This window comes from Phyllobates terribilis, unplaced genomic scaffold (assembly GCF_046119375.1).
Source record: "Phyllobates terribilis strain yellow unplaced genomic scaffold, ASM4611937v1 Scaffold_4__5_contigs__length_816908805, whole genome shotgun sequence".
NCBI classification, from domain to species: domain Eukaryota; kingdom Metazoa; phylum Chordata; class Amphibia; order Anura; family Dendrobatidae; genus Phyllobates; species Phyllobates terribilis.
In genome coordinates, this window is record NW_027362764.1 from 494,508,005 (window position 1) to 494,529,347 (window position 21,343).

Below are 21,343 nucleotides of genomic sequence, written 5' to 3' on the forward strand. Positions count from 1 at the left end.
CTCTGAAAAAATATTTGGCCTTCTAGCAGTGTGTCGGACTTTCTCTATTAGTCCATCTATACTGACCTCCATCAGGTTGCAAATTCAAAATAATTTTTATCTGCATCTACAGTACCTCTGAAAAAATATTTGGGCTTCTAGCTGTGTGTGGGACTTGTTGTATTAGTCCATCTATACTGACCTCCATCAGGTTGCAAACTGAATATATTTTTTTCTGCATCTACCTCTGAAAAAATATTGGGCTTCTAGCTGTGTGTGGGACTTGTTGTATTAGTACATCTATACTGACCTCCATCAGGTTGCAAACTGAATATATTTTTTTCTGCATCTACCTCTGAAAAAATATTGGGCTTCTAGCTGTGTGTGGGACTTGTTGTATTAGTCCATCTATACTGACCTCCATCAGGTTGCAAACTGAATATATTTTTTTCTGCATCTACCTCTGAAAAAATATTGGGCTTCTAGCTGTGTGTGGGACTTGTTGTATTAGTCCATCTATACTGATCTCCATCAGGTTGCAAACTGAATAAAAAAAATTTCTGCATCTAGCTCTGAAAAAATATTTGGCCTTCTAGTAGTGTGTCAGACTTTCTCTATTAGTCCATCTATACTGACCTCCATCAGGTTGCAAATTAAAAATAATTTTTATCTGCATCTACAGTACCTCTGAAAAAATATTTGGCCTTCTAGCAGTGTGTCGGACTTTCTCTATTAGTCCATCTATACTGACCTCCATCAGGTTGCAAATTCAAAATAATTTTTATCTGCATCTACAGTACCTCTGAAAAAATATTTGGGCTTCTAGCTGTGTGTGGGACTTGTTGTATTAGTCCATCTATACTGACCTCCATCAGGTTGCAAACTGAATATATTTTTTTCTGCATCTACCTCTGAAAAAATATTGGGCTTCTAGCTGTGTGTGGGTCTTGTTCTATTAATCCATCTATACAGACCTCCATCAGGTTGCAAACTGAATATAATTTTTTTCTGCATCTAGCTCTGAAAAAATATTTGGCCTTCTAGAAGTGTGTCGGACTTTCTCTATTAGTCCATCTATACTGACCTCCATCAGGTTGCAAATTCAAAATAATTTTTATCTGCATCTACAGTACCTCTGAAAAAATATTTGGGCTTCTAGCTGTGTGTGGGACTTGTTGTATTAGTCCATCTATACTGACCTCCATCAGGTTGCAAACTGAATATATTTTTTTCTGCATCTACCTCTGAAAAAATATTGGGCTTCTAGCTGTGTGTGGGACTTGTTGTATTAGTCCATCTATACTGACCTCCATCAGGTTGCAAACTGAATATATTTTTTTCTGCATCTACCTCTGAAAAAATATTGGGCTTCTAGCTGTGTGTGGGACTTGTTGTATTAGTCCATCTATACTGACCTCCATCAGGTTGCAAACTGAATATATTTTTTTCTGCATCTACCTCTGAAAAAATATTGGGCTTCTAGCTGTGTGTGGGACTTGTTGTATTAGTCCATCTATACTGACCTCCATCAGGTTGCAAATTGAATATAATTTTTTTCTGCATCTAACCCAGCCAATAGTTTTGGCCTAATACCACAGTTTGGCCACTCAGCTCTGCTCGGTTACCATCCATTGTTTTTTTGTGCAAACAACTCCAGAGTTGTGAATTAGTTAACCACCAAAATGAGTGGAAAAAGGCCTGCTGCTGGTGGAAAGGGGAATAGGCGTGTTGGGAAGGGGAAAAAAGGTTGTGTCCGTGGGGTAGGTGTTAAAGCAACAGTAACATCTGCAGAAGAAAGACCATCTTCCAGCCAAACTAAAATGTCTACTTCTTTTAGCGGACAATGTGATAAGATCCCTTTCTTACGGCCATGCCAATCGCTACAAATTCCAGATGAGGCACAAAAACAGCAGGTGCTTCAACGGATATCAAGTGCTCCTTTAAGTGGGCTCTCCTCCACATCAACTTCAACATCACAAATACTCCAGTCCTCAAAGGTGTCACCCAAATCGCACTTGCTTCCTCACAGCTCCCAAATCTCCAGCTGCCCGTCTGAGTTTGAGGTAGAACAGATGGTTGAGTCTGCAGAGCTGTTTACTCATACTATAGCCTGGGAATCAGAGGTCGACTCCAGCGCTTCTGTGAATCCAGACGAGGAAATGATCTGCACTGATGCCCAGAATCTTTATGAGTCGGATCCAGGACCAGACGCAGAAGGTTCTGACCATAATGTAGACCCTCATTCCCAAACTGTAACTCCTGTTGGTGGAGACAATGAGGAAGACGATGATAAGACTCAAATACCTGATTGGAGCGACAACTTTAGTTTTTTGTCAGGGCAGGAACAGGTTGGCTCTGAGGACGACGGGTGTGATAACACACAGGGTGATGATGATGAGGTTGGAGATCCCACTTACTGTCAACCCACAGTCAGCCAAGAGATGAGGTCAGCAGAGGAGGTGGAGGAAGATGCTAGTGACGACGAGGTCAGGTTGCGCCTTCCTGGACAGAGACGTAGTACTGGAAGCACGTCAACAACTGCATCCTCAAACACAACTCTGCCTCTCACCACAAGTCGTGGTGGCTCTTCAGGTCGCATGGGTGCTAAGCCTTGCATAGCCTGGGCATTTTTTCAGATCGATAAAGATGACCCAACTCGTGTTATCTGTAACATTTGTCAGCAAAAGCTAAGTAGAGGCCAAAAAATACATAGTTTGAGTACTTCATGCATGAACCAGCACATGGACATGAAGCATAAGTTGTAGTGGGAAGCTCAGTGTGCTACAATGCGGTCTAGCCGGCCGGGCCAACCACCGTCTGCCATATCTTGTGCATCCGCGGCCTCTTCATCCTCTGTGACTGGGGGGACAGCAGTCACACCTGTTTTGGGGCGCAGACCTGCCACCTCTTTACCCGCAACAGCCAGCGTGATTGGCAGGTCATCATTTTCTTTGGAGGTGGTAACACCAGCTGGTGTTGAGCGCTGTCCGACATCGATAGCACCACCTTTGGATCAAGGCAACCTAACATGTCCGCCTGCATCTTCCTCACAGACCGGCAGTTTGCCGGGGACACCCTTATCAACCCCGTCTAAGCACAATAGCCAGCCCTCGGTCCCTCAGATGTGGACAAGTAAAAGACCATTTCCTCCTAGCCATGAGAAAGCTAAGAGGTTGAATTTCACCATCTGCAAGCTCTTGGCTACAGAAATGCTGCCTTTCCGCCTGGTGGACACAGAGGATTTTCGAGACCTTATGTCCGTCGCAGTGCCCCAGTACCAGATGCCCAGTCGGCACTACTTCTCAAAGAAAGGTGTGCCTGCGCTCCACCAGCATGTCGCACACAACATCACCGCTTCTTTGAGAAACTCTGTGTGTGACAGGGTGCATTTCACCACAGACACTTGGACGAGTAGGCATGGACAGGGGCGTTACATGTCGCTGACTGGGCACTGGGTAACTATGGTGACAGCAGGACAAGGGGCTGCTGTCCAAGTCTTGCCGTCCCCACGAGTTGTGCGTCAATCCTCTTTATGTCAAAGTTCCTCCACTGCTTCTGCCTCCTCAACCTCCTCTCGGTCTTCCACCTGCACCCAAAGCCTGTCTGGTCATGCCACAAGCTTTCTAACTGCGCAGAAGGGATCCTGTACACCTCCTTACTATGCTGGCAGTAGGGCTCAACGTCATCAGGCGGTTTTTACTTTGAAATGTCTGGGAAATGTGAGTCACACAGCTGAGGAGTTGTGGTCAGCTCTGGAGAACCAATTTCATGAATGGTTGTCTCCACTGGACCTGAAACCAGGGAAGGCCGTGTGCGACAATGCTGCAAACCTGGGTGCGGCCCTTCGCCGGGGCAATGTCACACACGTGCCTTGTATGGCTCACGTGTTGAACCTGGTTGTCCAGCAATTTTTAGCCCACTATCCCAGACTAGATGGCCTTCTGCAGAGGGCACGGTCGCTGTGTGCTCACTTCCGCCGTTCGCATCCCGCAGCTCAGCGACTTACATCTCTACAGAAGTCGTTGGGCCTGCCACTTCACCGGCTAAAATGCGATGTGCCTACCCGGTGAAATTCAACTCTGCACATGTTGCAGCGACTGTGGCAGCACCGACAAGCCCTGGTGCAATACGTTCTGACGTATAGCCTGGGCCAACGAGATTCAGAGGTGGGGCAAATCACGCTGGAGGAGTGGTCTCAGATCAGGGACCTATGCACCCTTCTGCACAGTTTTGAAATGGCGACGAAGATGTTTAGTGCTGACGATGCCATTATCAGCATGACTATTCCGGTGATTTACATGCTGGAGCACATGTTAAACAGAATTCGGAGTCAGGTGGTGGCACAAGAGGAGGTGGAGGAAGTAGAGGAGGAGGAGTTGTATGCGGAAGGGCTAACATCTGCAAGGTCCAGACGGTCGGCAGCACCAAGGCGGCAGGCATGTGAGGGTGGGGGAGATGGTTTTACCAGGGTGCATGGTAGCAGCCAAACTAGTGAGGAAGGTGCAGGAGCCCAGGAAGAAGTGGAGGACGAACTGATGGAAGACTCATCAGATGAGGGAGACCTTGATCACATTTCTGTTGTGCGAGGTTGGGGGGAGAGGACAGAGGAAGGAAGCATGATTGTTACCTCGCCACCAACACAACAGGGACTTGGTGCTCCTGGATGCGCAACACACATGAGTGCCTTCTTGCTGCACTACCTGCAACATGACCCTCGAATTGTGAGAATTAGAAATAATCCTGACTACTGGGTTGCCACACTGTTAGATCCCCGGTACAAAAGTAAATTTGCAGAAATTATTCCTGCCATAGAAAGGGATGCACGCATGCAGGAGTATCAGCAGAGACTGTTGCAGAATCTTACATGTGCTTTTCCACAAAATACCAGTGGTGCACGTAGTGAATCTCACAGTTCCAACTTGCCAACCGTGGGACCGTCAAGTGTTCAGCACTCAAACCGTAACAGAACCACAGTATCTGCTGGTAACATCAATTTTGCGGAATCATTTCACCACTTTTTTAGCCCATCCTTTGCAAGGCCACAGGAGACAAGAAGTCTGACACATAGTCAACGCCTAGAGACGATGGTACAGGAGTATCTCCAAGTAAACATTGAAGCCACGACTGTGTCACTGGACCCTTGCTCTTTTTGGGCTTCCAATCTGGATAAATGGCCGGAGCTAGCCACTTACGCCTTGGAGATCTTGTCATGCCCCGCAGCCAGCGTTCTGTCTGAACGTGTGTTCAGCGCTGCTGGTGGTGTGCTGACAGATAAGCGCACGCGGCTCTCCACTGATAATGTAGACAGACTCACGTTCATAAAGATGAACAAATCATGGATCCGAAACGACTTTTCTACCCCTGTGTCATCCTGGGGAGAGTAAAAGCTTGATGATTGGTTAAAATCACCCTACCAACCGTTTTAAGCTTTCAAATTACTAATCATGTTTATCTGTATCTTGACTGGAAAATAATTTGGGCTTTGTAGCAGTGTGCAGCACTGATCCTATTAGGCCATCTATAATAAGCTCCACCAGATTTAAAATTAAAAATAATTTTTAGCTGCATCTAGCCCGGAAAATAATTTTGGGGCTCCGAGATGCGCAAGACACATAAGTGCCTTCTTGCTGCACTACCTGCAGCATGACCCTCATATTGTCAGAATTCGAAGTAATCATGACTACTGGGTTGCCACACTCTTAGATCCCCCAAACTTTTCGATCAACCTTTTCATTTTAATAAAGACCAAAAAAATGGTCATTTTTGAAATTATAAGCATTAGCAGGTTGTTAGAAACTGAAATCAAACAGTTTTCAACTCAAAACTTTATTGTAGGTGATGTTACATTTTCACATAGGACCCCTTGTTCGAAAGGAGCTTCTGAACTCTCTCGTCCATTGAATTTGTCAGGTTTTGGATGGTTTCTGCTTCAATTGTTTTGCATGAGGACAGAATACCCTCCCAGAGCTGTTGCTTAGATGTGAACTGCCTCCCGCCATCATAGACACTCCTTTTAATGATGCTCCAAAGGTTCTGAATGGGGTACAGGTCAGGGGAGCATGGGGGTCACACCATAAGTTTGTCCCCTTTTATGCCCATATCAGCCAGAGATGCAGATTTTTTATGTGCAGCATGAGATGGTGCATTATCATGCAGAAAAATGATCTTGCTGTGAAATACACGGTTCTTCTTCTTGAACCATGGCAGGAAGTGCTGTTTGAGAAAATCCACATACATTATGGAGTTCATCTTTAGCGCCTTCAGGGATCCTAAAGGGGCCGACAATCTCTCTCCCCATGATTCCAGCCCAAAACATTACTCCACCTCCTCCTTGTTGGCGCTGTAGCCGTGTTTGCGTGGGGTGTCCATCAACCAGCCATCCTCCACTCCATCCATCTGGACCATCGAGCGCTGCACGGCACTCATCAGTGAACAAAACAGTTTTGAAATCAGTCTTCATGTAATGTTTGGCCCACTGGAGCCGTTTCTGCTTGTGTGAAGTGGATAGAGGAGGTCGACAGGATGGCGTATGCACAGCTGCAAACCTCTGAAGGACCCTGCATCTTGTTGTTCGGGGGACGTTGGAGGCACCAGCAGCTTCAAAAACTTGTCTGCTGCTATGACAAGGCTTTCTTGCCGCTGCTCTTTTAACCTGACGTAATTGCCTGTAGCAAAAAAGAAAAAAAGAAGCAAGACAAAAATATATCTCATACCCTACCATAATTATATATAAATGTAAAGCAAAGTTGCATAATAAATATAGGGTACTTAGTGAACTATTTTTGATCAAAAAAAGTATACAAGCCGTCCCACCAGCGGCAAGGTGACCCTAAATTGGGACGGTACCTATACTGCCTATATTAAAAACCTTACTGTATATCAAAGTTGAAGTAATGCATATAAAAGGGTAGACAAATAGGACCGGGTCCCAACTCCAGACCACCTAGGCCCGTGGTAAGCTACATATATACCAATCAGCTCAACAAAGGGCATGCCACACCCCTAAATTGCACAGAATGCAAACAAGTCAAAAAACCAGACAATGTGAACTGAGGTCTAAGATGGCAGACATACAAGAAACAGAGGCATGTTCACACTAGCAAAAAAGAAAAAAAGAAGCAAGACAAAAATATATCTCATACCCTACCATAATTATATATAAATGTAAAGCAAAGTTGCATAATAAATATAGGGTACTTAGTGAACTATTTTTGATCAAAAAAAGTATACAAGCCGTCCCACCAGCGGCAAGGTGACCCTAAATTGGGACGGTACCTATACTGCCTATATTAAAAACCTTACTGTATATCAAAGTTGAAGTAATGCATATAAAAGGGTAGACAAATAGGACCGGGTCCCAACTCCAGACCACCTAGGCCCGTGGTAAGCTACATATATACCAATCAGCTCAACAAAGGGCATGCCACACCCCTAAATTGCACAGAATGCAAACAAGTCAAAAAACCAGACAATGTGAACTGAGGTCTAAGATGGCAGACATACAAGAAACAGAGGCATGTTCACACTAGCAAAAAAGAAAAAAAGAAGCAAGACAAAAATATATCTCATACCCTACCATAATTATATATAAATGTAAAGCAAAGTTGCATAATAAATATAGGGTACTTAGTGAACTATTTTTGATCAAAAAAAGTATACAAGCCGTCCCACCAGCGGCAAGGTGACCCTAAATTGGGACGGTACCTATACTGCCTATATTAAAAACCTTACTGTATATCAAAGTTGAAGTAATGCATATAAAAGGGTAGACAAATAGGACCGGGTCCCAACTCCAGACCACCTAGGCCCGTGGTAAGCTACATATATACCAATCAGCTCAACAAAGGGCATGCCACACCCCTAAATTGCACAGAATGCAAACAAGTCAAAAAACCAGACAATGTGAACTGAGGTCTAAGATGGCAGACATACAAGAAACAGAGGCATGTTCACACTAGCAAAAAAGAAAAAAAGAAGCAAGACAAAAATATATCTCATACCCTACCATAATTATATATAAATGTAAAGCAAAGTTGCATAATAAATATAGGGTACTTAGTGAACTATTTTTGATCAAAAAAAGTATACAAGCCGTCCCACCAGCGGCAAGGTGACCCTAAATTGGGACGGTACCTATACTGCCTATATTAAAAACCTTACTGTATATCAAAGTTGAAGTAATGCATATAAAAGGGTAGACAAATAGGACCGGGTCCCAACTCCAGACCACCTAGGCCCGTGGTAAGTTACATATATACCAATCAGCTCAACAAAGGGCATGCCACACCCCTAAATTGCACAGAATGCAAACAAGTCAAAAAACCAGACAATGTGAACTGAGGTCTAAGATGGCAGACATACAAGAAACAGAGGCATGTTCACACTAGCAAAAAAGAAAAAAAGAAGCAAGACAAAAATATATCTCATACCCTACCATAATTATATATAAATGTAAAGCAAAGTTGCATAATAAATATAGGGTACTTAGTGAACTATTTTTGATCAAAAAAAGTATACAAGCTGAGTTCACATTGTCTGGTTTTTTGACTTGTTTGCATTCTGTGCAATTTAGGGGTGTGGCATGCCCTTTGTTGAGCTGATTGGTATATATGTAGCTTACCACGGGCCTAGGTGGTCTGGAGTTGGGACCCGGTCCTATTTGTCTACCCTTTTATATGCATTACTTCAACTTTGATATACAGTAAGGTTTTTAATATAGGCAGTATAGGTACCGTCCCAATTTAGGGTCACCTTGCCGCTGGTGGGACGGCTTGTATACTTTTTTTGATCAAAAATAGTTCACTAAGTACCCTATATTTATTATGCAACTTTGCTTTACATTTATATATAATTATGGTAGGGTATGAGATATATTTTTGTCTTGCTTCTTTTTTTCTTTTTTGCTAGTGTGAACATGCCTCTGTTTCTTGTATGTCTGCCATCTTAGACCTCAGTTCACATTGTCTGGTTTTTTGACTTGTTTGCATTCTGTGCAATTTAGGGGTGTGTCATGCCCTTTGTTGAGCTGATTGGTATATATGTAGCTTACCACGGGCCTAGGTGGTCTGGAGTTGGGACCCGGTCCTATTTGTCTACCCTTTTATATGCATTACTTCAACTTTGATATACAGTAAGGTTTTTAATATAGGCAGTATAGGTACCGTCCCAATTTAGGGTCACCTTGCCGCTGGTGGGACGGCTTGTATACTTTTTTTGATCAAAAATAGTTCACTAAGTACCCTATATTTATTATGCATCTTTGCTTTACATTTATATATAATTATGGTAGGGTATGAGATATATTTTTGTCTTGCTTCTTTTTTTCTTTTTTGCTAGTGTGAACATGCCTCTGTTTCTTGTATGTCTGCCATCTTAGACCTCAGTTCACATTGTCTGGTTTTTTGACTTGTTTGCATTCTGTGCAATTTAGGGGTGTGGCATGCCCTTTGTTGAGCTGATTGGTATATATGTAGCTTACCACGGGCCTAGGTGGTCTGGAGTTGGGACCCGGTCCTATTTGTCTACCCTTTTATATGCATTACTTCAACTTTGATATACAGTAAGGTTTTTAATATAGGCAGTATAGGTACCGTCCCAATTTAGGGTCACCTTGCCGCTGGTGGGACGGCTTGTATACTTTTTTTGATCAAAAATAGTTCACTAAGTACCCTATATTTATTATGCAACTTTGCTTTACATTTATATATAATTATGGTAGGGTATGAGATATATTTTTGTCTTGCTTCTTTTTTTCTTTTTTGCTAGTGTGAACATGCCTCTGTTTCTTGTATGTCTGCCATCTTAGACCTCAGTTCACATTGTCTGGTTTTTTGACTTGTTTGCATTCTGTGCAATTTAGGGGTGTGGCATGCCCTTTGTTGAGCTGATTGGTATATATGTAGCTTACCACGGGCCTAGGTGGTCTGGAGTTGGGACCCGGTCCTATTTGTCTACCCTTTTATATGCATTACTTCAACTTTGATATACAGTAAGGTTTTTAATATAGGCAGTATAGGTACCGTCCCAATTTAGGGTCACCTTGCCGCTGGTGGGACGGCTTGTATACTTTTTTTGATCAAAAATAGTTCACTAAGTACCCTATATTTATTATGCAACTTTGCTTTACATTTATATATAATTATGGTAGGGTATGAGATATATTTTTGTCTTGCTTCTTTTTTTCTTTTTTGCTAGTGTGAACATGCCTCTGTTTCTTGTATGTCTGCCATCTTAGACCTCAGTTCACATTGTCTGGTTTTTTGACTTGTTTGCATTCTGTGCAATTTAGGGGTGTGGCATGCCCTTTGTTGAGCTGATTGGTATATATGTAGCTTACCACGGGCCTAGGTGGTCTGGAGTTGGGACCCGGTCCTATTTGTCTACCCTTTTATATGCATTACTTCAACTTTGATATACAGTAAGGTTTTTAATATAGGCAGTATAGGTACCGTCCCAATTTAGGGTCACCTTGCCGCTGGTGGGACGGCTTGTATACTTTTTTTGATCAAAAATAGTTCACTAAGTACCCTATATTTATTATGCAACTTTGCTTTACATTTATATATAATTATGGTAGGGTATGAGATATATTTTTGTCTTGCTTCTTTTTTTCTTTTTTGCTAGTGTGAACATGCCTCTGTTTCTTGTATGTCTGCCATCTTAGACCTCAGTTCACATTGTCTGGTTTTTTGACTTGTTTGCATTCTGTGCAATTTAGGGGTGTGGCATGCCCTTTGTTGAGCTGATTGGTATATATGTAGCTTACCACGGGCCTAGGTGGTCTGGAGTTGGGACCCGGTCCTATTTGTCTACCCTTTTATATGCATTACTTCAACTTTGATATACAGTAAGGTTTTTAATATAGGCAGTATAGGTACCGTCCCAATTTAGGGTCACCTTGCCGCTGGTGGGACGGCTTGTATACTTTTTTTGATCAAAAATAGTTCACTAAGTACCCTATATTTATTATGCAACTTTGCTTTACATTTATATATAATTATGGTAGGGTATGAGATATATTTTTGTCTTGCTTCTTTTTTTCTTTTTTGCTAGTGTGAACATGCCTCTGTTTCTTGTATGTCTGCCATCTTAGACCTCAGTTCACATTGTCTGGTTTTTTGACTTGTTTGCATTCTGTGCAATTTAGGGGTGTGGCATGCCCTTTGTTGAGCTGATTGGTATATATGTAGCTTACCACGGGCCTAGGTGGTCTGGAGTTGGGACCCGGTCCTATTTGTCTACCCTTTTATATGCATTACTTCAACTTTGATATACAGTAAGGTTTTTAATATAGGCAGTATAGGTACCGTCCCAATTTAGGGTCACCTTGCCGCTGGTGGGACGGCTTGTATACTTTTTTTGATCAAAAATAGTTCACTAAGTACCCTATATTTATTATGCAACTTTGCTTTACATTTATATATAATTATGGTAGGGTATGAGATATATTTTTGTCTTGCTTCTTTTTTTCTTTTTTGCTAGTGTGAACATGCCTCTGTTTCTTGTATGTCTGCCATCTTAGACCTCAGTTCACATTGTCTGGTTTTTTGACTTGTTTGCATTCTGTGCAATTTAGGGGTGTGGCATGCCCTTTGTTGAGCTGATTGGTATATATGTAGCTTACCACGGGCCTAGGTGGTCTGGAGTTGGGACCCGGTCCTATTTGTCTACCCTTTTATATGCATTACTTCAACTTTGATATACAGTAAGGTTTTTAATATAGGCAGTATAGGTACCGTCCCAATTTAGGGTCACCTTGCCGCTGGTGGGACGGCTTGTATACTTTTTTTGATCAAAAATAGTTCACTAAGTACCCTATATTTATTATGCAACTTTGCTTTACATTTATATATAATTATGGTAGGGTATGAGATATATTTTTGTCTTGCTTCTTTTTTTCTTTTTTGCTAGTGTGAACATGCCTCTGTTTCTTGTATGTCTGCCATCTTAGACCTCAGTTCACATTGTCTGGTTTTTTGACTTGTTTGCATTCTGTGCAATTTAGGGGTGTGGCATGCCCTTTGTTGAGCTGATTGGTATATATGTAGCTTACCACGGGCCTAGGTGGTCTGGAGTTGGGACCCGGTCCTATTTGTCTACCCTTTTATATGCATTACTTCAACTTTGATATACAGTAAGGTTTTTAATATAGGCAGTATAGGTACCGTCCCAATTTAGGGTCACCTTGCCGCTGGTGGGACGGCTTGTATACTTTTTTTGATCAAAAATAGTTCACTAAGTACCCTATATTTATTATGCAACTTTGCTTTACATTTATATATAATTATGGTAGGGTATGAGATATATTTTTGTCTTGCTTCTTTTTTTCTTTTTTGCTAGTGTGAACATGCCTCTGTTTCTTGTATGTCTGCCATCTTAGACCTCAGTTCACATTGTCTGGTTTTTTGACTTGTTTGCAGTCTGTGCAATTTAGGGGTGTGGCATGCCCTTTGTTGAGCTGATTGGTATATATGTAGCTTACCACGGGCCTAGGTGGTCTGGAGTTGGGACCCGGTCCTATTTGTCTACCCTTTTATATGCATTACTTCAACTTTGATATACAGTAAGGTTTTTAATATAGGCAGTATAGGTACCGTCCCAATTTAGGGTCACCTTGCCGCTGGTGGGACGGCTTGTATACTTTTTTTGATCAAAAATAGTTCACTAAGTACCCTATATTTATTATGCAACTTTGCTTTACATTTATATATAATTATGGTAGGGTATGAGATATATTTTTGTCTTGCTTCTTTTTTTCTTTTTTGCTAGTGTGAACATGCCTCTGTTTCTTGTATGTCTGCCATCTTAGACCTCAGTTCACATTGTCTGGTTTTTTGACTTGTTTGCATTCTGTGCAATTTAGGGGTGTGGCATGCCCTTTGTTGAGCTGATTGGTATATATGTAGCTTACCACGGGCCTAGGTGGTCTGGAGTTGGGACCCGGTCCTATTTGTCTACCCTTTTATATGCATTACTTCAACTTTGATATACAGTAAGGTTTTTAATATAGGCAGTATAGGTACCGTCCCAATTTAGGGTCACCTTGCCGCTGGTGGGACGGCTTGTATACTTTTTTTGATCAAAAATAGTTCACTAAGTACCCTATATTTATTATGCAACTTTGCTTTACATTTATATATAATTATGGTAGGGTATGAGATATATTTTTGTCTTGCTTCTTTTTTTCTTTTTTGCTAGTGTGAACATGCCTCTGTTTCTTGTATGTCTGCCATCTTAGACCTCAGTTCACATTGTCTGGTTTTTTGACTTGTTTGCATTCTGTGCAATTTAGGGGTGTGGCATGCCCTTTGTTGAGCTGATTGGTATATATGTAGCTTACCACGGGCCTAGGTGGTCTGGAGTTGGGACCCGGTCCTATTTGTCTACCCTTTTATATGCATTACTTCAACTTTGATATACAGTAAGGTTTTTAATATAGGCAGTATAGGTACCGTCCCAATTTAGGGTCACCTTGCCGCTGGTGGGACGGCTTGTATACTTTTTTTGATCAAAAATAGTTCACTAAGTACCCTATATTTATTATGCAACTTTGCTTTACATTTATATATAATTATGGTAGGGTATGAGATATATTTTTGTCTTGCTTCTTTTTTTCTTTTTTGCTAGTGTGAACATGCCTCTGTTTCTTGTATGTCTGCCATCTTAGACCTCAGTTCACATTGTCTGGTTTTTTGACTTGTTTGCATTCTGTGCAATTTAGGGGTGTGGCATGCCCTTTGTTGAGCTGATTGGTATATATGTAGCTTACCACGGGCCTAGGTGGTCTGGAGTTGGGACCCGGTCCTATTTGTCTACCCTTTTATATGCATTACTTCAACTTTGATATACAGTAAGGTTTTTAATATAGGCAGTATAGGTACCGTCCCAATTTAGGGTCACCTTGCCGCTGGTGGGACGGCTTGTATACTTTTTTTGATCAAAAATAGTTCACTAAGTACCCTATATTTATTATGCAACTTTGCTTTACATTTATATATAATTATGGTAGGGTATGAGATATATTTTTGTCTTGCTTCTTTTTTTCTTTTTTGCTAGTGTGAACATGCCTCTGTTTCTTGTATGTCTGCCATCTTAGACCTCAGTTCACATTGTCTGGTTTTTTGACTTGTTTGCATTCTGTGCAATTTAGGGGTGTGGCATGCCCTTTGTTGAGCTGATTGGTATATATGTAGCTTACCACGGGCCTAGGTGGTCTGGAGTTGGGACCCGGTCCTATTTGTCTACCCTTTTATATGCATTACTTCAACTTTGATATACAGTAAGGTTTTTAATATAGGCAGTATAGGTACCGTCCCAATTTAGGGTCACCTTGCCGCTGGTGGGACGGCTTGTATACTTTTTTTGATCAAAAATAGTTCACTAAGTACCCTATATTTATTATGCAACTTTGCTTTACATTTATATATAATTATGGTAGGGTATGAGATATATTTTTGTCTTGCTTCTTTTTTTCTTTTTTGCTAGTGTGAACATGCCTCTGTTTCTTGTATGTCTGCCATCTTAGACCTCAGTTCACATTGTCTGGTAATTGCCTGTAGGAAAGAGTCCTCAATTTGCCCTTATCAGCACGCACACGTGTGTACTGTGAATCAGCTACATACTTCTTGATTGCCAAGACATTTCATCCTGATCATCGCACAATGTTGATTGTAGTCATGCCTTGACCTAAACACTCCACAATTTGTTGCTTCTCAGCAGCCGACACATCCTTTTTCTTTCCCATTTTGGCAGAAAATGTAGGCTGCTTAATAATGTGAGAGAGCCTTCTTAAGTAGTCTTGCCTTTCATTGGACACACCTGCCAAACTAATTAGCACAGGTGTCTGCAATTGCTTACAGTGATATAAAGAGCCCTGACACACATCACCATCAATGAGTTTAACTGACAAACAAACAAATTCTTCCCTTATCACTCCTAAACACTTTTTGCATAATAATTTGGAACGCAGTGTACATGTGCTTTTCCACAAAACACCAGTGGTTCACGTAGTGAATCTTACAGTTCTAACTTGCCAACCGTGGTCTGTATGGAATTGTTCAATAAAGGGCCCAAAATTAAGATAACATAGATGGGAGAGGTCTCTATGAATAGGAATTCCTAAGTATTTGATACCCTGTGAGGGCCAGGCAAAGGGAAAGTTGGACTGGATGGAATCCTATATGGATTTGGGGAGGGAGACATCGAGGGCCTCAGACTTCGCTGCATTGATTTTAAAATTTTACCATGTAACAAAGTGATCTATTTCAGCCATAACAGCAGGGATGGATATATGTGATTGAGTGATATATACTAGGACATCATCAGCAAATAGAGAGCACTTGTACTCGGTGCCTCCCACCTCAATCCACCTAATATTGGGGTTATGGCGAATTGATGAGAGCAGGTGCTCCGTCACTAGGATGTATAAGAGAGGGGACAGAGGACATCCCTGCCTTGTCCCATTGGTGATTGTGAAAGGTGATGAAAATGTTCTGACGCACCCCCTGGGCCTTGGGACACCCGGAGCCGGACCCTTTTTGGTGGATGCTGGTGGTTGTAGTCTTCGTGGCGGCGACCCGTTTCCGTGGCTCAGGGCGGTCAAACCAGTGGCGGAACTATTTATGTGGTTTTGATGTTTAAATGTCCGACTACGCCACCCGTGGATTGCGGTCAGAGTGAACCGCCGCTACAGGGCAGACCGCTGAGGCTGGTGTTGTGGGTGCAGCAGAGCGTAGCATAACTCCCCACGGGAGGAGTATAGCCTCAGGGCAGTGTATGCGGAGGATGGGGGTGATGGTGCAGGGCAGCAGCAGTAACGACACGGAGTCAGTGATGCAGTCCAGGGCCTTTACTCACAGTTCTTATTATCCAGACCACGTCTGCAGGTAACGGCTGCCCACGTCGTACTGTGCTCACCAGGTGAGGGGCTCAGACAACTCCCAGATAACTTTGGAGCACTTCACAGGACCCCCTTTGTGTGTCCTTTGTCTGGCCTTTCTTACCAACACTTCTGTCCGGCTGCCTCGGGCCTCCTCTTGGTAAACTTGGCGCCAGTTTCCCTGACCCTATGTGGTGCCTTCCTAGCGGGTGTAGCGAGGGGCTGCGCCACATAAAATGTCAGAGCCTCCGGTTTCTAGCTGAGGGTCGTTTCCTGCCTCCACTAATTCGGGGACCGGTCTCCCCCTTTGGCCTGACCCCTCCACGCAGGTGGATTCGGGCGTGCGGTGGCGACTCGCCTGTCCGCACCCCTGGGATCCCTTCATTCCTCGTTCCTGGAGCCTTCTCCGCTCCTCTTCCTTCCTTCTCCCTCTTCCAGGCCTGGGCCTGTGTTACTAGGCCCGCCTCCGGAGCAGAGCTCATGCAGAGCCCCTGCTCCCTGCCACTTCTGCTCAGACTTCTCTGCACTGAACTAAGATGGTGCCCACCTTTTATACTCCCTTCTCAATGCACCCAGGAACTGCTTCCTCCCTGCTCCTGCACTACAGGGTTCCCCTTCCTCAGTGTTCCCTCCACCCACTCCAGCCAGGGACAGGGACTGTCGTGCCCATCTCAGGGGCATATTGGTCGCCCTGCCCCACGGCAATGTGGTGTAATGCATGCAGGTGTCGGGTCCTGATCCACACTCCATCCTTACCTGAGAGTGAGATATCACACCTCTGGGTGAGGTGCAATACGTCTGTAGCAACCGAGCCCTCAGGGTGCTACAGTTCCATTTATCTTCAGCCTAGGTGACGTATTGCGATACAGGGCCGTGATTTTGGCTATAAAAGGGTCCCCTAGACCCCTACCCCAAGCTTTTTAAGAGAATCATATATGGCGTGCCAGGAGACTCTATGGAATGCTTTCTCAGCATCCAACGAGAGTATCTAATTACAAATTTTTAACTGCATCTAGCCCAGGAAATACTTTGTGCCTAGTAGCAGTGTCTGCTAGTCAGCGGATTATCCCGGCTGTTAAGCAAGCTACACCACCTGTAGTTTAGACACTTAATTTTTTCAAAGGAAATGCTTCGGGACCATGGGATACTTAGTGAAGAGCATCAGGAGGCACCCCAAGGCATAGGGGCTGGGACTGGCAGTAGGATGCCTTGCGGTGGACAGCCGAGCTCGATCCTTATAAAAGCTTTTTAACTGCAGCAGCTTTAGTGGACGCTACTGGAGCTGGAATTACCGCGGCTGCTGGCATGAGACTTGCCCTCCAATAGATCCTTGTAAATGGATTTAAAGTGTATTCATTCAAATTAGAGAGACAATTTAAATTAAAAAGCTTAGAGCTGCCTCCACCACAGGGGGGCTCGCTCGACCCACCAGCGGACAGGCACCAGTATTGGGAGAGGGGGGCTGGCCGTCAGGGTTCACCGCGGCTCTGGCACAAACCCGGCGACATGGAGGTGGCACGGGCAGGAGCGGACTGGCCGTGTCGGCTTCTCACTTTTTGGATTTTAGAAGGGCATGACATGCCTATATCTGTGTCTCCCCCTCCTTTTACTCCTCCACCTCTTTTATTTTCGCATGACTATATGTACTTGTCACTTTTCCATGTGTTAGTTATGTCTTCTGAGCAGTTTGTCAGCTTTTGGACACCTTTGAAGGTGTTTTCTATGTGTTTCTATGTGTTTTTGTTTGCCTGCCATTGGTTTTAACGGTGTTCGAAGGTGTTCGACGAACAGTTCGACGAACAGTTCGGCGAACACACGGGTGTTCGACGAACCGAACCGAACTCGAACACTACGGGGGTGGCTCAACACTAGTTATGACAAGTGTTGTAACGGGCGTATTGCAGCTTTGGATAGGGGAGAATTGCCTGTTCCTATTCAGGATTTTTGGAGAGTTTTTTTCTGAGAAGGAATCGCAGGTTTTGCCTCCCCATAGAGACTATGATTGTTCTATTGAATTTGTCCCTGGAGCGACTCTTCCTAAAAGTCGTTTATTTAACCTTACTATTCCTGAGAGGAAGGCTTTGGAGGAATACATACAGACAAGTTTGGCCGCCGGTCACATTAGGCCCTCTAAGTCTCCTGTGGCGGTTGGATTTTTTTTTGTAAAAAAAAAAGGACGGCGGTTTACGTCCTTGTCTGGATTTTTGTGAGATTAACAAAATTACTGTACGCAATCCTTACCCACTGCCATTGATTCCTGATCTGTTTAACCAGTTAATGGGGGCCAAGTGGTTCTCTAAAATTGACCTTAAGGGGGCATACAATCTGTTGCGCATGAAGGAGGGTGACGAATGGAAGACTGCTTTTAACACTCCTGTGGGTCATTTTGAGAATCTGGTTATGCCTTTTGGTCTTACTAATGCTCCTGCATTTTTTCAGAATCTTATTAATGACATCCTTAGACCTTTGATCGGCAAAAATGTGGTTGTGTATTTGGATGACATTTTGATTTATTCGCCGGATCTGGAGTCTCATTGGCGGAGCGTACGTGAGGTATTACAGTTATTAATGGACAATTCGCTTTTTGCTAAGCTGGAGAAATGCGAGTTCGCTGTACAGAGAATTAGTTTTTTGGGCTACATTATCTCCAGCGAAGGTTTTGAGATGGACCCGGTTAAAGTTCAAGCTGTACAGGAATGGCCTAGGCCTATTGGTTTGAAATCGATACAGAGGTTTTTAGGTTTCGCCAATTATTACAGAAAATTCATAAAAAATTTTTCTAGTATTGTCAAACCTCTGACCGATCTCACCAGGAAAGGTGCTGATGCGGTTCAGTGGTCTTCTGAGGCCATTGAAGCTTTTGTGTATCTCAAGGAGAGGTTCACCTCTGCTCCCATCCTTATGCAGCCTGATGTGACTAAGCCGTTTTTGGTTGAGGTTGATGCTTCCTCTGTGGGGGTTGGCGCAGTATTGTCTCAGGATAACGGGGATGGATTACATCCCTGTGCCTTTTTTTCAAAAAATTTTTCGGAGACTGAACTGAATTACGATATTGGTAATCGGGAATTATTGGCTATTAAACTCGCATTTGAACACTGGCGCCACTTCTTGGAAGGTGCGGAATTTCCCGTTCAGGTTCTTACGGATCATAAAAATCTGATATATCTTGATGCTGCCAAGCGCCTAAATGCCCGTCAGGCTAGGTGTAAAGAGAGGAGAGAACAAGGCGCAATGGGTGACTCAGTATTGCAATTTGTAGAGGGGTGTGGGGATGGCTACTAACCTTATGAAGTTGTGCACCTCTGCACAACCCCAGTGTAAAGCTCCACAAGCTCCGCTCTGTTGGTGGCTGTCATCTATTTCCAGCGGCGATCACAGATCCTGATCTCTTGGTGGTATATCACGTGGTCAGGTTAGTAGCATGTAATGCCGAGATAGACGCCCAGCTTCACCAACACCCCAGGCAGCGCTCCGGAGGGGTTAAGGCAGCGCAGCTTGGAAAACCAGGGTAGTAATTTTAATTAAATTGCTCCCACAGGTGAAAAAACAATAGATTAAAGGCAGCTCTACCGCACCCCAAGTCCTGATGAAGGTGGCTGTGTCCACCGAAACGCGTTGTGTGTGTATTAATAAATCAGTCCTTTTAATATTTTTGCCCTGTTATTGGCGCTCTGGTACCGCTATTCATATTCACTGATCGTCAGGCTAGGTGGGCACTGTTTTTCTCGCGGTTTAATTTCTCCGTTACTTACATCCCTGGTACTAAGAATGTTAAGGTGGATGCCTTGTCTCGCAGTTTTTCTCCCATAGTCGGTGCTGAGAAAGAGGAGAATATTTTACAAGAAGGTGTTGTGATAGCTGCTTTGGACTCCGTTTTGGAAGATGAGATTCTTAAAGCACAGGAGAATGCCCCATCTAACACTCCTCATGGGAGGTTGTTTGTGCCTGGGACCTTTAGGAGAGATTTGTTTGTTGAGTGTCACGAATCTCGGTTGGCAGGTCATCCCGGAATCTCTGAGACCAAGAGACTGGTGGGTCGCAGTTTTTGGTGGCCTGGATGGCAGAAGGAAGTCATTAAGTGGGTGCGTCAATGTACTATATGTGCTAGATCTAAGTCCTCACATACTCCTGCTGCGGGGTTGCTTTGTCCTTTGGAGGTTCCCAGTGCTCCTTGGACACATTTGGCTATGGACTTTATAACTGACCTTCCCCCCTCTGAGGGTTTTACTGTCATCTGGGTGGTCGTGGACCGTTTTAGCAAGATGTGTCACTTGGTTCCCTTCGTCAAACTGCCCTGCGCTAAAACTCTCGCTAAGGCCTTTGTCAAGGAAATTGTCAGACTTCATGGCGTTCCTACTGACATTGTTTCTGATAGGGGTCCTCAGTTCGTGGCTCGTTTTTGGCGTGCCTTTTGTGACAGGTTGGGAGTTCATTTGTCGTTCTCGTCCGGATATCATCCTGAATCTAATGGCCAGACAGAAAGGAAAAACCAGGATGTTGAGCAGTTCTTGCGTTGTTTTGTGGCAGACAATCAAGAGGGGTGGTCTGAGTTTCTGCCACTTGCTGAATTTGCTCTGAACAATCATACATCTTCTTCTGCTGGTTGTTCGCCTTTTTTTTGTTGTTCTGGGAGACATCCGTTGTTTGGGTCGTTCTCCAAGTTGGGATCTGCCGTGCCTGAGGAGGAGAATTTTTCCGGTGATTTGGAGAGAGTTTGGACGGATGTGCGTGGTAATCTTCAGGAGGCCAACAGAAAATCTAAAGACTACTTTGATAGGAAACGACAGGAGGTTTTGTTCGCTGTTGGTGACATGGTTTGGTTGTCCTCTAGGAATCTGCGGTTGAGGATTCCTTCTAAGAAATTGGGTCCCAAGTTTGTAGGGCCCTTTAAGGTGCTTCAGGTTGTCAACCAATCTGCTGTTAGGTTGGAGGTTCCTACCTCCTGGAGAATTAATCCGGTATTTCATGTCTCTCTGTTAAAAAAAGCTGTTGTGTCGGATGGTGACGCCTCTGCCTCTGTTCCTCCGGTGGTGGAGGACGGGGAATATGAAATTTCTCGCATCCTTAACTCTAGACGGTATAGAGGTAGTTTGCAGTATCTTGTGGCCTGGAAAGGTTTCGGACCCGAGGATAACTCTTGGGTGAGGTCAGATGATGTTTCCGCGTCCAGACTTATCAGAGCGTTTCACAGGAGATTTCCTGATAAGCCTGGTCCTAGGGGATCCGGAGGATCCTCTTAGAAGAGGGGGTACTGTTAGAACCTTGCTCTTAGGTTTTTTCCTTTGCTGGTCACATGACCTTGTTTGCCTATTTAATCCTGCTCCGCCCTTCTGGCTTTGCTGGACTTCATTGTATAACTACTTTCTAGCTAGCCTGTGCTCTGTATCTAACTCTGTTAGTTTGCTTGGTCTACGGACCTCTATGTTCTATATATTTTGTTTGTTCGTCTGTCTGCTACTATTTCTGTTAGGAGGTGTCCCATTTTCC